The sequence below is a fragment of the Arctopsyche grandis genome, chromosome 8, assembly GCF_051622035.1.
Source record: "Arctopsyche grandis isolate Sample6627 chromosome 8, ASM5162203v2, whole genome shotgun sequence".
In the NCBI taxonomy this organism is placed as follows: Eukaryota; Metazoa; Arthropoda; class Insecta; order Trichoptera; family Hydropsychidae; genus Arctopsyche; species Arctopsyche grandis.
In genome coordinates, this window is record NC_135362.1 from 8,786,423 (window position 1) to 8,808,497 (window position 22,075).

The following is a 22,075-nucleotide window of genomic DNA, read 5'->3' on the forward strand; positions in this document are numbered from 1 at the left end:
AATTTATTCCTATTTCTCGTTTTATAATTATGTATATCTCTATTCCTAACTATATGACTATTAAAATATTTGGGTAATAGATTCTTATCTAGCTTATAATTATAATTAATTAATCTAAGACATATATGGATTTAGCCTTGTAAATACATTTTTATTAATTAATACAAAATTTTTAATTATTTATATTATTATTTAATTTTTCTATTGGTGTTTTATATTTTTTATATATACATAGGTAGGTAGGTGGTTTTTACCATTATTTTTCATATTTAACAATTAAATATAAATATACTTAAAAGGTATTTGAAAAAAATACGACCGCTTACGGATCAAACACAGGACATTTCTTTTGATTTTCTACTTTATCTATGTACTTAGATGAAGTTTTGTGATGATGCGAAAATTCGAACTCGAGATTTTGACTGATTCGAACTCAGAATCGATCACTGATCACGTTTTCATGATCTAGAAAAATGTGTGTGTATTTTGGGGATTTTTTAAAATTAATAGCTTAATATGCCATAACCCATACGATGATATTTAATCGGGCACAACACTAGTATAATTATAATCATATAAAAGATCCACTTATGTTTCTCGACCACTGGACTATCAACAGTGAGTTGAAAATCACTCGGTATCTACCTAACCTTCTATACAAGCAAACATTTCCTTTGACCGTTCCAATATGCATATGAAATTTTCACCACGCACCCATAAATCAATCTAGACATCAGAGACGTCCTGCACGTTAAAAAAATAAAAACAAAGGACGTCACAAAATTAAAACCTAATCGACCGAATAACGACGACCGTCGTTGTTATGTATTAATAATATGTTCCTTAATGAAATTGCGTATCGGTGACCTGAGGGCCCGATTTGCCGCGATTGTGTCACGAACAGTGTTAAAAGCAATCCATCACGCGCCGCCCCTGGAACAACAACTTTTTGACATTTGACACGGCCGTGAAAAGCACTCAGACCATGTTCGGTATGTTCATAGGTACGCAGCATCCCGGACGTGACCTGACCACTCGGTCACAACACATTTCAAAACTTTTATCGAATCTGTAACGCTTACTACAATGAACCAAAGCCGTCACGAACGAAAGAATCTGACCCGAAGATAAAACCAAAACAAAACACAAAAAATAATAATTGGGTCGTTCAATTCAATAAAGTATAAAAAAAATCGAATGTCCTGAACGAATCGTGAAATCGATTAAATCTTTCTATTAATAATGTTCGATGAGCATTGAAGCCTTGATATTTTCAAACGTGCTATTCTTTTCTTTATTGTTATCAAAACGCTTATACATTATATTTCATATCTATGTATAATGCACTAAAGAAAACCTTGAATAGTTTCTCACATCGTGCGAAATACACGAAAGCTAATTGTTAAAAAATCGTGCTTTTTGTTCCTTATCTCGATGACCGAATCTCTGTAACATTTCGTAATTCGCATTTACGCCGTTTTACTCCTATAATAACTAACACAGTGTATTTATAACCTTTGAAATTGTACACATTTCGAATAATGTTCGTGACATTAAAATTACACGCCCACATAGTGTTCATTACATTATAAAATAACGTTTTCTCATCAAAAATAGAGGTTTCAGAACATAATTAGATTGAGCAAATATTATATTAAATTTTCACATTTTCGCGTGATTTATACACCAAACCTAAGAGGCGAAACGACCGAAGGAAAAATACTGTGTGAACACTCGTGCGAAAATGTATTAGTCTAGCAAAAGAAAAATGCTTATATCACATTACAAATAATCCGCTTACTGTAATTTTCCAAATGCGGTTTTATAATAAATTACATGGGAAGAAAATGGGTTAATCTAACAAATAAAGTAAAAATGTTTACTTGTGCCAAGAGAAGTAGCACAATTGATTTTAGCCCCATATAAATAATGTATCTATTATACATATATGTATGTATGTATATAAAATCATTTCAAAAAGAACAAAAATGCAAATATCAAAGTATACCGTTATACGAATTTCGATTCGTGACTTAATAATATCATATTATATTTTTAATTTGAGGTTTTGTAATCGCTGTTGTTTTTCAATGGTTTTTTCAACATAACGACCGCAGAAACCTATGTTAATTTTTGACATAGACCTCAAAAAAACATCGCAAAAAATATTAAATTGCACATTTCCGTATGCCCGAGCGTGAACACACACATACTACATATACAGCTGATTGATGAATCACGTTCGACAATAATAACACTTATATCTGGACGTCAGATCGAATATTTTCATCGACAAATTGAGTTTTCACACCGCTCAAAATACGCACAAAAATTCTTGTCTGCTCGAAAACATTTTTCATTACTGTTATCGTTCATTGGAAAGTCATGTGCGATTAAAAAAACATACATATCTATATATAATACATTCTTTCGAACAATTCCCACCGTACGACATCATTTTTCTTGCGAGTGTGTCGACTTTCACTTTGACATTTGACTTTTCGACCGAAATTTTCGTATAATTCGAAATTATACAACACGTGTCAATGTTTATACTCTCTACGTATTATCTAAGAGACTCGGAAGTAACAAAAGAAACTGAAAAGTATACGGATATTCTTAAGCAACTTTTAATATGTATAATATTATATACACCTCATATATTTTTCACTTTCTCCAAATAGGAAATGCAACATAATACATATGTATATGAAACTAGACCTACAGTAATAATATCCATTCAAAAAATAAATTCTTTTAGAATAGTTGTTGATAACCGAAGGCTCCGGACCCGCATGAGGTTCACAAAGTCATCTGTTTTTTATATATCATTAGGAATATAAAACAATCCTCAAATGTATTTTTATTACGGTTTTAAAATATATATAAGTACGTACATACATATATATGTACCTATACATACATATGTGTTTGCATCCTGTTTTTATGTATTCATGTCGAAATGACTCGCTTTTGTCATTACTTCAATCTACATATTTAATTTTTCTCTAAAAATTTAAGCTTAATTCTATTATTAGTCATATTTCATATCAATTACATTTTGAAAATCCCAAATATTTAGTTAAATTTAAGTACACTTATAACCGAGAAAATACATAAATATATTTTTATTGTATAAATTACTAGTGATTTTACCCGGCTTCGCTCGGCAGTTGTAATATAAACCGATTAAACATGACTAATCTATGTATGTAATAGTAAACGTTTTATTTAATTTATTTGAATAGTTTTATTTTATTTAAATTTATTTGAAAAGTCTTATTTTATTTAAATTTATTTGAATATTCATTTGTTTTTTATTAAATTTAACGTCATGAATAACCAACGGATAACCAAATTTAAACAACGATAGTTTCATACATACAAAGTCTCTTTCGGAATTACATATACAATATTAGATATTTACCTTGTTGCCATTACAGGTAACCCCAAGGCGACACCTATGGTAAAATTTATACATTTTTTACTGCATATATAAACTTATAATATGGATACTATTAATTTTAAATTCCATTAAAATAATGGTAACAAATAAAGGTAGTTGGCTAATTTGGTGGGAACCGTTCCAACAATGAAATCAGATAAATTAGCAAACTATGATAGGAAATGAACGACCTGGAGTCACATACATATATCCAAGGTCTGGTCAGCAACACTGGATCACGGCTCGAACCTGTGACCCTTCAGTTGTTAGCATTTTACGATAACCACTAGACTATTTTGCTGGTTGCGTATGTATAATATATATTGCAATTTTTTACGGAGATGATAGAGAAACATCAAAAATCATTTTCTAATTGTTTTCAAGATTATTGCATTAAAATACTGCAAAATGTATATTAAATCCTTTATAATAATAATCTGCGGCTCTCAGAGTTTACCAATTTTTAAAATTTTCCGTATTTTTTGTCCGAACACTGCATAATATAAAATCATGCAAAAAGCGCAACACCCTCCATTATCAAACCAACATAAGGAAACACACATAATGATTTAAATTGAGCAGCGTGCACAAAACAGTGCTCTAAATTAACAAATAAAAACAAAAACAGCGTTGCAACCTCGACATAATTTCACCATCGTGTATATCGATATATAATACATATGTATGTATGCAAAAGCTTCGGTTCAATGATGTTATTATTATATTTCTAAACGCTCGCGTTTCCTCGTTTGTAATTGAAGTGTTTAGACACAATTTGATCACGAAATACATTCATTGTCTTTGTGCAAAAAAAAATAATAATGACACAAGTGATCGTCTATGACGAAAGTGATGGCCTCTAAAATGGAGCAAGGATATTGTACATACATATAAACACACATGACCTTACATAGAAAATCGATTCATTGATCTTTAATAAATTTTTCTACGAAGCGTTCGATGTTAGATACGAAGCGTACGCTTCATATCTAACATCTCCTCGCGTAAACATTTCCAATTTAAAAAAAAGCGACATTGACGCACAATGAAAAATTATACATACAATGAGCTTATTCAATCTTGAGACATTGAAAATACATTGAAGAATAATCGGATCAAAAAAAAAAAACCAGGGCCAAAATATTATACATACGTAGGTATGTAGAGTATTATTATACTGCTATTTTGTATTGACCTGTGAATTTGATTTGCAAACATCATACGAATTAACATTTTTTTTATTTATTACGATTACTTCACTAGTATGTCAATTGGTTAACCTTTTACCTATCTTATTTTGAAAATTATATGTACATAAATACTAGAATAATATAAATGCGTAAAATACATAATGCTCACTGAATTAGTAGCTTTTCTTTATATTATACAAAAATATACATATGTAGACTTAAGACGTATTGTTATCATAAATTTTGTACAATAAAAAGCTTTCAAAAATGTAATTTATCTTTGACGCATTGCTTTATATTGACTACTAGTCATCAGGTCAACTGATTACATATATGTCGCTAGCTAACTCTATAAGTATAACACATATGTAGCTATGCGAAAAATTTATATCGACTTCAAATGCGACACCTTTTCCGGTTGACGTCACTGCTAATATGTACCCTAGTATACATATATACGTCATCCAAAGTCAAAATGTGATAACATCCGTTATGTATAGGTATATACATATGTATGTGCTTTCAACGGAAATATTATTCGTGAAAATTCGCTTAAACATGCGCAGTCTAAGGATACGCCCGAACGGGATCGACTCCCACGTATCCCCGGAAGCTTTTCCGATTTTCCCCCGATAACATATGGCGGTACGACGTCCCTGGTGCAATTTTCCAATGTCAAGGATCTGAAAACGGCAAATGTTCGAACCGAGTTTGCGGTTCGAGTCCGGTTCGCCCACGTTGCGTTGTACCGGAGAGCGCGTTGACCGCCGGTCGCCGCACTTGACCGCTCGCCACGGTCAAACTACCAGGTGTTCTCACCGCAAAACGCGCTCAATACCTCCGAAAATGATCTAACTCAATCTTGGAAATACACACGGCCGATAAAAATTAAAATTTTAATTGAAACTTCAAAACTTTCCAAAGTGCACTCGTGAATTAGGCCGTCCGTCAGGCAGCGCGCGCATCACGCGATTCGTGCAAGAATGATGATAAGTTCATTCAATCGTACAAATACTAATACAAGTATCCGCTAAAAATGACGGGAAGTGAATTCAATTCATTCTAAAAACTCAACTTCAAAATTATCTAGACAAATGCATATTGTTTGAATGTAATTCAAACGCAATATGCAATTCAGTTTTCAATTTAAGACCAAATTTTGTTTAGTTGTTGCAATTAAATATATCAGTAAATACAATAAATAATGGACATTAAATAAAATAAACGGTCAGAACGTTCGGATCAGTAGATAATCGGTCTGTACATATTAATATCTAACGGTTAATACTTTAATCCAATGGTCAGTGCATTTTGACAGTTGATACGTATTTAATGTGACAAAACCTACATGATATGTTTTATTGAATAGAAATTTTATGGTTCCAATAATGGTATTGCATACGAAATAAATAAAATTAATAAGTTTAATTTAATTTAGAAGTCATTAACGAAAAATTTCGCTATTTGAAATGCTACCTCGTGGTGCTTTAATCTAGATCGTATTTAGATTACAAAATTTCCTGAAAAAGACTGACCTATGTATGTACCAAAATAAAGCCGGCCAATTCGCCATAAAAATCGAAATAATCCTATACACAATTACACAATAAATATTTCAAATTGTAATATAAAAAACAATCACAAACCTTTAGGTTGAAGCGTGTCTCGCTATTCACCTCTGAACTGATCTGAAAAAAATACATAAAAGCTCAATTAGTCATTGCGTAACGAATACGAATGTTATTTTTTATATTTTTTTAGCGAAACTATTATTTATTATGTAAAACCTAAGAAATAAACAACTTTTATATCACCATGTACCGTTATTCGCAGCCAATTTGTTTCGATACAAAAACCAGTTTTGCTAAATGTACACGGTCATGTACAAGTGAAACTCAACGCTAGACTTCTCAATCTGAAGTGCATTTTTTATTTTAAAAAAAAATGGTACTTTCAATAAAACTTGCGATTTTAATTAAACATCAGTTTGATGACACTTATACGACATATTCAAGTACAGTAAGAATTTCTAAAAAAAATAATAATCAGCAAACATCGCAATTCAACTTAGAAGGTATGTGTGTAGATACGAGCTCATAACTTTTATTATGTTATTATTTCATATTTATTCATTATGAAATTTTAAATGAAATAATTCAAAATCTAAGAGCTGATTCCTATGAATGAAATTTGAATTTGTTTCGATGACGATTGATATTCACTGGACCACCTTCACATTCGAACGATGATAGTATGAGCGGTCAGTGATGCGTGCCATCAGGAAAAACAAAAGTAAAGTAGTTTCTCACTTGCTGACCCAGATTTTCTCTTTTATTTACTTTCAACGGTTAAATAATGATCTTAACTGTTTTAACTTCAATGGGTTATCGTGCGACTGTGTCTTCTATTAATTTAAAAACCCAATTTTTCATAAATATTCATGCAAAACACGTTTTCCACTGTGTTATTTTTAATAAAAAATAAAAACGCGGAATACTCGTATAGAGATATTTGACATTTAATCTCCGTTAAAAGCTGTTCACATTTAAAGATAAGGATAAATAGTCCAGATTTAGGTATGGTAATTAGAGCTATTGTACACGCTTCTTTGTGCACTCTTTTTTTCTCGCGAAGATCGTAAAATGGCATTAATTTGCAAATCAAACAAAACCGTTTTAAACGCGTGTTAAACGTAAAAGACCGTGTATCGCGCTATTATCAAATTTGATGATGGATGTAAAAAAATTACTAACAAAAACCTGCCAAGTTTACGATTGAATTCGAAACATCCAAAGCGATTTTTATTACGTACATTCAAACTGAAAAAATAAAAAATGAAAATCAACCGAGTTCGAGCACTGCCAACCGGATTTTCAGCCTCACAAAAGGTTAGATGAAACGGCAAAAACTTAAAATAAAATAAATTTACATCTATTGATATGCATCGTCTTTCCATCTCAATTAAAAGTCACACCGGTTAATAGAACAAGCAGTTGCCAACCATTTATAACATACTTTACACTACACAAATAAAGCCAGGGAGATTAAATGACTGAATCATCTAATAATTATTATGATCCACAATACACTTATGTACATACATACATACATACGTATGTATATTTTCACTGCTATAATAAGTACCAACGGTTTCCACTGACCACTATGTAAATTAAATATGACACTCTCCTCCTGGCTAGACCAAAATTAACCTAATTGGACAGTCCAAAGTGTAAATGTAAACTGAAAACACAAAGCTGATTCTCACAAAATTTAGTTTAGTATATTTATTTACAGACGAAAACGATACGAAGCTCTTTTGGAAATACCCACACAATATCATACAAAACCGATTAATATTAAAGTGGCCGATTATATACACATGAGAATTACGTATCAGAATAATACGAAAAAAATATGTAAGGTCAAAATTTTGTGTCGTAAGGTTACATAGGTACGTCTTACATTGTATACACAAACATTAATAAATATGAGGAAAATCTTTTGACAATATAATAACAAATGGTAGATTCGGTTGATTAAATTCATGTTTATTTGCATTTTGCGACATTGTTAGAAGCATGACGCTTCAAAATTTTGGATTTTTCAATAATGAATTAGCGACTGTAATGCAATGATGCAATTTATTTATACGTAATACTTATTTTTAACGATTGGCTATAATATAAAAACCTTAAAAAATACTATAGTCTTTAAAACAATCAATGAAATTGATAGATGTGGGTGTGCTTGGAAAAAAACACGCCATTTACTAATGATACATCTAATTCTGATTGATTATCAATATATACATACGTATATATAGATTTAGAAACATATATGTATGTACATATTTATTTTATAAGAGAAACAACAAATTAACAATACATGTATGTTTGTAATAAAAACCACGTTGTTATTAGCTATTTTTATTCATTTTAGTTTTTTAATGATTATTTTTAACAAAATTTTTAATACAAAAATAAAAAAAACAATAAGAGATAGAGATGCAATCAGATTATTGAATTGGAAAAAAAGCAATTTATGCATACATATATATTGTAATAAGTAACTAAACGAAGTCGAAGTTTTAAAAAATAGATTTAGGTAGGAATGTTCTTAGATATGATAATTGGTTTTAAATATGTTTATAAGTTCTCATTTAAAATAGCTATTATATGTAGTTTTGTTGTTACTTATTGATTTTAGAAAAAATAATAATAAGCTTATTGTAAATCATATTAACAATTAGATACAACATTACTTCTTATTGAATACTTATCTCGCAGATAAAACTCAGTGAAGAGATATACTTTTAGCAGTGAAATGTCAGATCTGACATATTTGGCCAAAAATCAATGTATATCGTTTATTACATTACACGAAACTAGACGTCAAATTTGAAATTTATATATACATATGAGAGTTAAAACTATAAATATTTATATATTAGAGATAACGAGAACCTATAGAGCAAATTTTATAAAATATAGAGTGAATTATAGGGTTTAAACAATTAAAATCTGATATGACCATATCAAGGGAAACAGGTTGAAGATAGATTATAGTAGCTTGCTAAACGTCACCGTACCCAAAATTGTGGATATTTGATACGCATTGTATACGATATTTTATCTCCAACGTAATATTGATGACCAAAATGAGCAATATGGCAAAGTATGAAAACGATCGGATAAGAGATAAGAGATATAAAAAATGACTTCTTAAACGAAAACCATGTGTACTGTATAAGAGGTATGTAAAAATCATACTCAACATTCAACGAATATTATAAAGTTGACTTTAATCAAATTGAGTACTAAGCTATTAAATTATCGAAACGATTTTATCATTGATGTGTTGAATAGAAAAAATATTCAACCGTTTATAATAAATTGAATAAGTTTATCTATAACGTGTTCGATCCTTTCTATTATATTAAAGTTCCAGAATATAAATTACGATTTGAAATATCTTGATATGATTTTGCATCGATGTTTTAAATATAGAAATAATTATAATGTATTTAAGAAAAATAAAATCATTACCCAATAACGAATAGGCTATCCTATAAATAATGGGTCTCAAATGGAGTGAAAACTTTGATCGAGGGTGGGTATCGATTCGCGACCAAAGGGTTTCAAACGTCGGAAAACTTTGGTCCAACCTCGGGGCAGACAGATGAAGGGGGGGGGGGGGGGGTGGTTTGAGAAGCAGAAAGTAGTGTGGGAGAGTACAGATGGGATGGGAAGACGGGAGGCAGAAGGTTAAAACGGCAACTCGAAAAGTTAAATATTTGAATAGCCGCAAATATTGAATAAGGTCTTCGGTTTGCCGAAGCGAACGTCTCCTGTTTTACGATCGGCAGTAAATCACGACCGGACGGCATGAGGGCATCATCGGCAGCCCCTACCGAATTTGAAATATTTAAACCCTAATCTCTAACGATCACCAACCACCCCATCCGACCCCCCTATCTACGAACGTGATGCTACAGATTCGAAATTAACAAATACGATTCACGAAAGTTTGATTTCGGACAATGTCCCTGATGTATAATTGATGTATACAATTGTGCTTACTACCTTAAAGTATCCAGGATTTGATTGTATTCTAAATATTCTGTTGATCGGCCTAAAGTTTTCTCGTTACTAACCAAACAATCAATGCTAACAATTTTCAAATAAAAAATAATTAAATTAAACAAGCGAAAAGCGTATGGTTTTTTGTTCGTACACAAGTCGACTGTAATTCAAATGCTAAAAATTCAAATTAAATATTTAAATTATACTATTTTGGCATATTTAATCATACAAGAATATGTGTAAAAATATAAATTAAATACTTGCACGTATTACTTGCACACACACACACATTATACCGGATCGAAAAACACGGATTTTAAATTTTCATCGATGGACCTAGTGGAAAACTTTCTTCGTATCAAACGTTAAATAAAATAAATTAAAAATTCATTGATTTTAAGCAAGGCTTGTGCCTCCAGCCAATTGATTTATCTCGACAAAAATTTCAAAACAGTAAGTATAGTTTCTATAGTAAATAGTTTCCATGTTTTCATTATTTTTGGAAAACAATAAATCTTCAATATTCATCTATTCAAGTTTATTTGGGTCGATTATGATAAATTTTGACTGATTAACGAGAAGTCGCCGCATCGCTTTTTCAGAAAATGTCATATTTTTCAAATTCCCGTAATTATTTTGAAAATTGAAGTCGTTGAGAGCTTCGTTGAATACCTTGCCTTTAATCTGAATACAAAAAAATCAGAAAAAAGTTAAGAATTTTATGAAATGTGAACAAGCCAAAATGACCTGTTTTGTATTTTTTTTTTGAATATTCAACCTAATAAACTATAATTTGTAAATATTGAGCAAAACTATTCTCAAAAAAGAGATACATATGTAGTATATGAGAAAAATGTTCTTTTTCGAAAGTTTTGTCGATATAAACCGATTGGCTTGAAGGCTTAGGCCATTGCTTAAAATTAATGATTTTTTTATTTAACGTTGCCTTGATACTTCTAAAGTTTTCCACTAGGTTTATCGATGAAAACCCAAAATTCGCGTTTATCGCTCCGGTCTAATATACCTATGTATAATAGAATGAGTCAAGAAGGGTGATGATTTTTAAAATTTAATACAATACTAAAATATCTACCTTTGTGATTGTACTACTTTCATGTGAATATGCACATACATATATAATAGTATGCTTCATTTGTAAATACTTAATTAATATTATGTATTAGATGTATTATGAGCATTTATAAGAATTGTAAATAAGTTTTTGAGCCCTTTTTCCTATTATGCTGTACATTAATATTAGAATAATATAATACTATGATTACTAACCAAATTAAATTAAATTGTAAAATAGAAAATGATCATTAGATCAGTAGCTATTAAAATAGATATATGATGTATTGTGAACATACATTATTTCGTAATAATAAAAAGCATTTAAAAATTAAAAAAAAAAATTGCAAATACATACATATTATATAAGATCACTTTTTATTGTTTGTTTTGATTTAATTCCTATACATATGCAATTTGCTTTGCTAGCACATGTCTAGTAATTTTTTGTTTGTACAAGAATTATTCTGAGAACTGAGCCATTTACATTCCTACATAGAAAAGATTGTGTTCTCACAATCATATGTTTAATTGAGAAACATTTCCACGTAGTTTAAATTATTATATTTATATTAATTACTGATTTTAATACATTTAATTTTTAATGTCGTCAGATTTCTATGCATATGTATGATAGGTATGTATGTATGTTTGTATATTATATCAATAACATTGCTAAAAATGGTCTGGATTAACACACTTATGATTACGACAACGATGCACATGAAGTCACACGTAGTGTTCGCTCGAGTGTGAAAGTTTTCACACCTTAGATTTCCCATAACCGTACCCGTCTATGCTTATGCGGTGTTTGTTTGTTAAAAAATCAATGGGTTTCCGCTAATTAGCTATTTTTATTTCAAAGGTAGAAACTTTGCACGGATGGCCATTAAGAGGACGTTACTCCTCGTCGTTCTTTTTAGGTGAAAAAATAATAAAAATAAAAATAGTCACCTGTCGTGATGTAGTAAGCGCATGCATGGCTTTGAATGAGTAAGACGCTATGAAGATGTGTGGGTACAAAATCAAAGAATATGTAAATGTAATTTTTATGCTAAAATTTATTAGATGCGATAGATCTCAATCTTTTGGGATTGTATCGTAATAAAAATTATAAATAAGTCAAACGGTCAATTAATTTTAAAAAATAAAATGAATTAAACCTTATCTATGATTACGCTGGTCTCTGATTTCAAGGTCAAATCTTGGTATGAATTCCACATATATTCTACCATTAATTTCAGATAGACAAAGAACTCGTTAAGCATAATGATCATTTTTTTAACTTCCAGTTAGTTATATATGTATGTACATATATAATGTACTTAAATAATTGAATGCCTAATAATCTTGATATATGAATATTGAGAGTAGCTATTCTGTTTCTTACTATTGATGCCTAAAATATGCAAAAAATTTAAACGAATTCGTTTAAAAATAAACTATGAAACCTTACATAGTTAAATCGTCGACATACATCTATACATAAACATCTACAAATTTTGTTTTAATTCTATTATTATTGTAGTAATCTTGTTGTATTTTTTCAATAACAATAATTCAGTCAGATGTTGATAAGAATAACATCTCACAGCTCTTATAAAAACTCATAAAATTAAGTATAATTCCCATTAAATAAATACTATTGAAAGATACAGTGTATTTTATGCGAAGTATGCTATCGTGTTTTGTCAGTAAGTTCCGTATTAAACTTAAACAATTTTGTATATAAGTTTCAAACAGACCGGTGTAATATTGAAACGTACTTCCAACTTTGATCTCGGATTCATTAAAATTAATATTTGTCTTAAACATTTCCATACCGGTAGCAATGGCAGTTGCACTCGAGCGACTTCAGTGGCAATCGACACACAACCGGTGGCAGTCCATTAGCATTCTCGAGCGTTGAAACAATGCAAGGATAAGTTCAACGAGAGTACCACTGAGTGAAAGAAGAAAGAATAAAGAAGGGATAAAGAAAAAAGCAGGAAGTTGAAACCAAGTGGGACAACCAGAGTGCGCGCGATGAATATTAACACAATCGCTCCGGCATTGTCTCCCCCACCTGCAACGAAACCCTGCACTTTGCGCTCATAAGGGCCATTTTTGCATCCAACGACTTTTCGACCGGTTCCCAAGTGGATAAATACTCAAAGTGGTCCATTGTTTGGAGCTGAGCTCTTGCGGAACCATAAAACCCATTGATAAAAGTCGGTTTTTACATTGTAAATTGATTCCACAGCATCCGGTGCGTCGACCCGACACCGGAAGAAAGACATGTTGAGAACCTGCATATGTATAAAACATATTGTATTTATGTGTGTGTGGAACAGATCACACGTGAGAGAGTGGAAGCGGCTTTAGTAGCCTCAGGCGACTGGAGAAAGTGGAGACGACGAACAAAATCAAACTTACCTCGGGCTTGCTTAGTCGAGTTTCGTTTGACTTTAGCTTATCTAAAACTACCGCTCCTTTCATCCTGGATGTCTCAAATGATCCTGGGATATTCCGTGAACGTCCCACTTACTCTGCACATATCGAAAATGTGATGCCATTCTTCGCAAATAAGAGGCGATCGATTATTTTGAGCGAGACACGCTTTCGATGTGTATAATTTCGGACAGATACGATCTGAAAGTGAAAATCAAAACCGTTCCCAATGGGAAAGGGAAAAAAATACCATCCAAATTACACGCATCGATTGCTCTACGACCGGCTAAGCTTCTGAGGTAACAAAGTCTAAAAGTGGTATGATCGTGCTTCGATTATATCATCTGCTACAATTGCCACCGAAAAAAAAAATGTAATAATGAAAAAAAAGGTCGATTCAAATCAACTTTCATTCATTCCTCCCGTGTAAATGTTGCGCGAATTCATATTTTGTGTATCAAACTTTTTTCCGTCGTTTAAATTTCATCACGTAAATTGTATATTCGGCTACAGCTGTGACAGAGCGGTAAAGATATTGGAATCGTTGAACTCGAGAAATTTTCAATACACGTCTTGTTTTCGGAATTTACAATTTAAATCTCTACGCATAAGCTAACAATATTTATGGACTTTATTCGAATTTTTTTTTCACATATAAAATATTACATTCGTGTCAAATAAAATGTATTCATTCACCAAATTCATTAAATATGCACATTAATTATGTATATTAAAATTTATTTATTTACTTTTGACAAATTTTCACTTTATTATAGATAATAAAATTATCGCAATACCGATTAAAAATTATTGAAATCCATTATATAAATATTAAATTATAGGTATGATTAGTATGATCGATACTTTATTGATTGTACACAGCTTGGGAACATAAGTGAGAGTATCCACTGTCTATTTGAATTCGTGGGTGAACAAAAGAGACCCCGGATCAGGCTAACTGGACACAGTAAGTGCCCGAACAAAGGAATCGCTGGAGTTCTCACATACCTGAGCGATTGCGTGCGTAAACAATAGACTCGCCAGGGTAGACCTTTAAATTCCTAGACAATAGATACATTAATGAAGCTGTTCTGTGCAACACGATACATCAGAGTGTTCTTGAGTGACCGGTGGTTCCGTGTGGACCTCTTAAATGCTAATAAATGCTGTGAAGCGACTTTGTCCTTTCATTTGGATCCTGAACCCACCCCTACGCAACAATATCATTCAAGTCTTTTATATGCATTCTTTATTTTCAATCAAAATTTTAATGAATCTCTTCAATGCAATTGAAAAAGTTTCAAATATGCAATCGTTTATTATGGTAGGAGATTGCAATACCGGTATACCGGTAAATTGACAAAGTTCGCCATCGGTAAATTCCGAATTTTTTATTATTCACCGGTATATATCATAAACATTTTGTCGCGAATTAAGTACACATACAGGCATATTATTGTATAATATTATATTGAACAGTATTAAATGTGACAATTTCAAATTGATAAATTCACTGGCAACACCGACTAACCAAATCGTAATAAATGCGATCAGATGGTTGTCTCAATTATGATTGAAACATTCAAATGGTTCAAACTTTAAATAAATAAATATGATTGGTTAAAAATTATTATTACGAATTTACTATACATCTACATTTACTGGTAAATACCGGTATACCGTTAGTAGGAAAAATTATTTACCATTTACCGGTTTATGAAATTGGACGGTAAATTGCAATCCCTAATTATGATACAACTTTATTTAATTATTATTACTTTATTGATAAAAAATTAAATCTTTTCACACTCAATTCTTACAAAACTGAATGTTAAAAGTACGCCAACTTGAATGAATTCTATAATTTAGTTGATTTCCTAATTCGAAATCGCAAATTATTTACATATGTATGTATGTACCTGCGTGCATACATATATCATATAAATCACTCATTTAATGGCAACGAGCTCTACTTTATTAAAATATGTATATCATCCCTTTGATCGTGCATTTTATTTATGAAATGAATTACGATTGAACAATTCTACGAAGTGAAAATAATAAAACATGTTAAATTTAATATAATTGAACCGATGCATCGGTGCGTGCATTTTCACGAAAAATTTTATAAATAAAAATTATTTTCCAGCGCGCGATCATTTCAATTAAACCATTATTAATTAAACAAAGTTTTCCATTTGAAAACCGTGCCATATTTTTTTGCAACGACAAATGATGTTTTATCTTTTTGTCTTGTTTGTTTTTCTCATTTACAAAAGATGTTTTTTAATTGTGATGTAATCGAGAATTCTATACGATGAAACCACGTTGATTTTTTAACGTTCAAAAATTCAACCTACGCTCTAACGATATCACGTTAAACCAATTACGTTGTCGTGAAGACGAATTCAAGGGAGTGATCTCATCCTAACACCTAAAGCACAGCCTCCCACAATTATTGTTTATTTGTATACATAAATATAAATCAACAAAGCGAACGAATACGCACAAGGTTATTTATTATACCTATATGTATGTATGTAATGTACATATTCGCAGTTTCATCTCAACAATAATACGTATATTAATTAAAACGTTATATCTTCACACAAACATGTACGTGCTGGAATAATAATATTACAAGAAAACACTATCTTACAATATCAAAATTAAATTTCGAACCGTCGAAGCGTAACTTTAGCTACATTATTTGCTGAAAGGAAAAGTACACAGCTCTGTGTCGATACTGTGATGAAATAGAACGTTTTCATCGACTATTCGTCATTTTTCAAAAGAAATGAGGCAAAGTATTGAAAAATCAATGGTGCAATCCGTTAAGAAACTCTTCATTATTCTAAGCGAAACAGGCTTTTTGTGTTCTTTTGACAGTTTCTATTTTTTATCATTGTTAATTTCGAATAGAATTGGGTGACTCATAGATACAATTTACAAAAATCACTCACGTTTTAATAATGCTAATTCTAACGGTTTTCATCGTCGATTAAAAGATCCATAATTGTATTAATCGAGTCGTTGACTGTATTCAGTAGCTTTACGCTTTCTATACAGCGAAGCCGAATTTACTTTCCGATCACATTCGCATACAATCGAAAATATTATTTAAAATTTAATACTTTTATTTCGTAACATATTCATTATTCAGTTACATCATATGTACTCAATGAAGTATACTATGACTACAGATATATTATATATGCATGAATTTGAAGCGTGTTTATTCATATGTTCACATTTACAACTTTGAACTTGTTGATTTAATACTCCGTACGGCAAGTACATATAAGTTCTTATTAGTTTGAATACCTCAACAAACTATTATATAATATGTATAAATAGCAATGTGATATTCGTTGAGTTAAATCAGCGACTTCAACCGGTTCATATCATTTTAATTTAATATGCCTAAAATAATTCACAGCCGTAGTTGCTTTTTATAATTCAGACTGGAGAATAAATGAATGAATCAGTTTTTATGATTACCGGAAATAAAAAAAGGGCCAAAAAATCCATATGGAAATAGTATTCCTACAATTTGTATATTTCATTGTGATGAAATTTTATTTATAATACGTATGTATGTACAAATGGACATACATATATGAAAATATTTATAAATGGCTGAAAGCTATTAAAATGAATTGAAATTAATGTATATTAAGTCAACGCCAATTCAATGACGAACATACATATGTATGTACGTGAAAAAACAATAATGATTCGATTTCATTTTCAATCTCTTCATTAGCTTTATAAAGCTAATATGATTTAATTTTCTAATAAGACATCGTTAATTAAATTATGATCCAGATATAATATACCCGATATATTAAAATTTGTTTGTAAATCTTAACTAGTTTTCAGGCGTATTGGATTTCATCGTGTCAAATATTTACACTCTTTGCCATGTAGCGAAGCTGTCTTGGGAATAGTTTTTATTTCCAGTCGTTTTATGTTTGCCGTCTGAAGCAAAATAATCTTGTTTTTAAAAGAATGTTTTGTTTTTACCATGATTATTATATTTTATGCTTTTTATAGTTCCAAAATTTATTGTCTTGTCAATTAATTTGCAGGACATTTAGTAATTCCACTCTGCTTAAGTCACCGTAGGCTTGGTTAAATATATTCTTCTTTAGGATCAAGACTAAATATATAAAGTCTTGATCCTAAATATATTCTTGAAGATATCCTTATTTTTGAGGATCGCGACCTCTATTGACCCTTCGACGAGGAGTGTTTAACTCCCTCCAACGCTCTCTGGATTCGGCTACGTGAAGATCCGTGACCACATCTTCCTTTTGTAGCAGCAGCTTGTTTCGTCCTCTCCAAACGCTTCGTATATATGTATGTACATAGTAAAATTGTAATGCGATTCTCATAGAACTTCCCATTTTAAATACTATTTAAAAGTCCTTGGTAACTGAAAAGTAGCGCGATGAGATCACACACCAGACAAGCTGGTGGTTAAGCCAAAATACTTCAACAGTTGGGCCACGAATTTCACCAATATATTACTGTATTTAATCAATTGGTGAATTGAAAACGTATTTGAGATAGTATAAAAGCTTGTAATATTAAGTATATATGAGATAAGAGTGAAAAAAGTAACTGTTTAACTGCTAATCCCGTGAGTTGTGAAGGGGCGGTAGAAAACCCTATTTGAATAGATAGCTATTATCGCTTCGATTTGAAAAGGATTCCTATGTAATTTGTTATGATTTCGTTGATGATTAAACTCCTCCTGGGTTAATTTCGGATTCATTAGCTTACTTCAATGCTAACTAACCCCCGTATGTCGGTAATATGTATATCAAAGCGACCTGAAGAGTGGAAGTGGTTAAAAATCAGATCATAATTTCTTGACGGGCAGGAATGCCACTGAACTAATTCTATTAGTCTACTAGAGAGAAGCTTTTAAAAAGCTTGTAAAAATGTAAAATGAGAAAAAACTAATTTTGGTGCGTAGATTGCATGCATGAACTATGTATCTCAAACATTATTAAACGTCTCCAATATCTAGAGTTGACCTGTTTAATATAGGCAGCGCTGAACTGATTGAGTGGTTGTGACAGCCGGAAATAAAACTCTTGTCTTGTGCAAGATTCCATACATTTGCGATCAATTTGTATCGAAAATGCTGTCATAGCTATTATTTCATAATGCTGCCGGTATGTGTGAATGTGTCTATACGGTTCAATATCGAATTTTGTTTTATAACCTTCTTATATTTCTCAAATACAGATAAAGTCATGGGTTGGTCACATCCAATTTTTTTTTAATTTGAATCAAAATTCAAACATTCGACGGGTAAACAATTAACTTAGCATTAAGAGGGCTGTACAGCACCGCCTTGTCCATACAAACGTACTATACTTCTCCCTTCCTCAATTATGGCACTAGAGAAATTATTTTTTAGTATGCTATGGATATCCACCATTGGGGTGCATCTATCGTTCTATTTTTTTGATTAATTATTTTTTATAGGAGCTAGGAGCCGCCAAACATCTATAAAATCACCTCTTTTTTATACCCACGAAACGAGTCCAGCGTGCTTGTTTAACGGTCGATTTAAAAAAAAATACGCCGATAGATGCACAGAAAGTATCTTTCTCATACCGATGATGAATTTTTTTTAAAAATTGGTCCAGTTTTGGAGAAGAAAATAGGAGAATACGAAACCTCGATTTTGTCAATTTAAAATACGTTTTATCTGGTCGAAGCGCAACTGTCGTATTCACTCAATATATATATATTGATATATATTGTCGCATTCACTCAATATATACATAAACTCAATATATATATCGAAGAAATGAACGGTAACAAAATTAAGGTTTCGGGTGTACAGTCCTCTTAAGATACGGGTCTAAAAGCGTAAAAAAATCAATCGAATGTGTCTAACTTTAATTCCCAAACCGTTCTATTACCGTTAAATTACATACATATTAGGTATTAGAAAAAAAACCGATTCATTGTTGACGCCAGTCACTAACAACTCCTATTTAATCAATGACCTGAATCGGATTAGTGTCGCCGTGCATTCCAAAGTAACTTCTCGAACTGTCAACAATCCAGAAATTGAATCTAATTAAATCTAATTTCAACGGTAGTCTGACCGGTTCGATCCTGAAAAGCTAAATCAACCGGAAACGAAACTAAATCCCTCGGACCACTAGGATTTAGACGTGATCGGCAGACAGACGCACATGCGCACGTGATGCTGCGAAATTATGATGCAGCATGCACAAAATATGCGGTTTGGTGCATTCTAGCCGACTAATGAAGCCCGATTCAAGCTGGGCTTCCCCCTCGAAAGCCGAAACTACGTACATATTTGAATAGCGATGGCAAATTCGACTCACGTGTACACGTTTGCATCGGTTGAAATAATTATACTACAGGAGATTTTGTATCGTATCTCATAACAATCATAATTTTACACATTTCCATGCAATTTAAGCTTACAAACGATATAATAGATCTTATTTCATTGTCCTATCAGAGCTTTGCATACCCCTTCATAATTCCATTCAAATCCTTTTGTACCAATTATGCAATGAAATCCGTTCTTCTTTGTTCCTGTTCTTCATTCAATAACATTCCGTCTGACGTTGAACCATTTTTATTGGTCTTGGGCCTCATTTAAATCTACATTTCAAATTCATTTCATCTCCCATTATTGATTCCTGTATTTAAAAACTTATCGACTATTTGAGCATTGTCTCTGGTGTGTAATAAGTAAATAGATAAATGTGAAGATGTGTTCTGCGAAATTCTTTGACCTTCCTTAACCTTCCACTGATGCATAGGATCAACGATCTGGAAAATACAGGTTCAAATACAATCGTAGGCGAGTCTTAGTCATCGCCTATTTTGAATTATGACCTAAGAGTGCGATAAAAAATAATTGGTAGGTACATTAAAAAGCGGATATCCTTTAATACACATGTTTCGAGTATGATTTTCAAGAAAATTAAGTGCATTTTTTAACTAAATGCATTAGTGGATTGATTAATGTACATTTTATGGCAATTAGTTTAAGAGTAATTATAGAGTAATTCATTGTATTATACAAAGCGTAAAAATGTGCAGATATTATATTTATGTACATACATATATGTACATATGTATGTATCTATATGACCATATAAAGGATATAATAAAAATAAGTTGTATAAGAACTCCAAATGATGGCTGATTTTAAATATCGTGATTTATTTAATGCTATTTACATATGTGAGTCAATTTGTTTGTCTTTGAATTTGTAGTGTTGATTTACAACTTGCTTTATATTTGATTTATTTTTTACGTAATACAGTTTCTTGAGGAATTGAAACGAAATCTAAAAATCATAAATGTAATATATTCTTATTTGTGCAAATAAAATCAAATCAAATATGGACGAGACGAACGTTTTAATTTTAAAATAAATAAAGTCACTCGGTCAAATATTGCAGGAAAGTCTACCAATCAAATATTATTTATTGCTTTTACTCACTTTCTATAACTCGATAATATTATTTGATTATACTTTTAAATGGCGGAAATAAATGTCGCAAAATTCAAAATCAAACTCGTCAAACCGTTTAGATTGAATTTTCTCGGTATAATACGCCGATCATGTGTATCTCATGGAAATGTTTTGGTCATTATAAAATCGCACGCTTTTTTTGCCGAAAAAATTATAAGCTTGCGCCTCATAATCGATTTTTATAGGACAGACATGTTTTGTTATTTTTTTCTGAATATAAAATACATATAAAATTAAAGTTTTGATAATTCATATAACACAAATTGCATCATCCGTTCAAGGAAAACTGGAATCGTCTCAACTTTTTTCAACAAAACGACTTTAAATACCCTTGCGAATAATGAATACCCTTAATGACCATGAAAAGTTTTGAATAAACGTGCAAAAAATGTAATATAATACATACAAAAGTTAACCATGCTTATTATTTCTATATTAGCGCTTCATAAACAACATATAATTGAATTCACGATTATACTTAATAGATTCAACGTGAACTCAGGCCAAAGGCTAAAAAAGTAAAAATTATCATAAAATGTGAACTCTTCAATACTTAAGCATAAACAGTACCTTGTATCAGATCACTAAGTTATACTTACTGATCTGATACTTACGAAGTATCCACTTCAATACGTATGTATGAACCTTGAATATCCACTGTGATTGATTATAAGTTAAATTTGATTCCAATATTAAATCGAATTATGCTATAAAATGTTTCACGAAATATACATATACATTATGCAGTTTTAACGCCTTTACATTTATAATATAAAAACAGGTCAAATATTATCCAAAGTACAAA

General features: G+C 31.1%; 1 protein-coding gene across 1 annotated transcript in view; it reads right to left on the bottom strand.

The window, feature by feature from the left end:
- The window catches only part of LOC143915205 (uncharacterized), a 203,263-nt gene that overhangs the window by 144,292 nt on the left and 36,896 nt on the right, over positions 1-22,075 (bottom strand). The window contains exon 3 of the mRNA XM_077435704.1: positions 6,282-6,323. The gene's annotated coding sequence lies outside the window, so the exon portion shown is untranslated. The remainder of the gene's footprint in view (positions 1-6,281; positions 6,324-22,075) is intronic.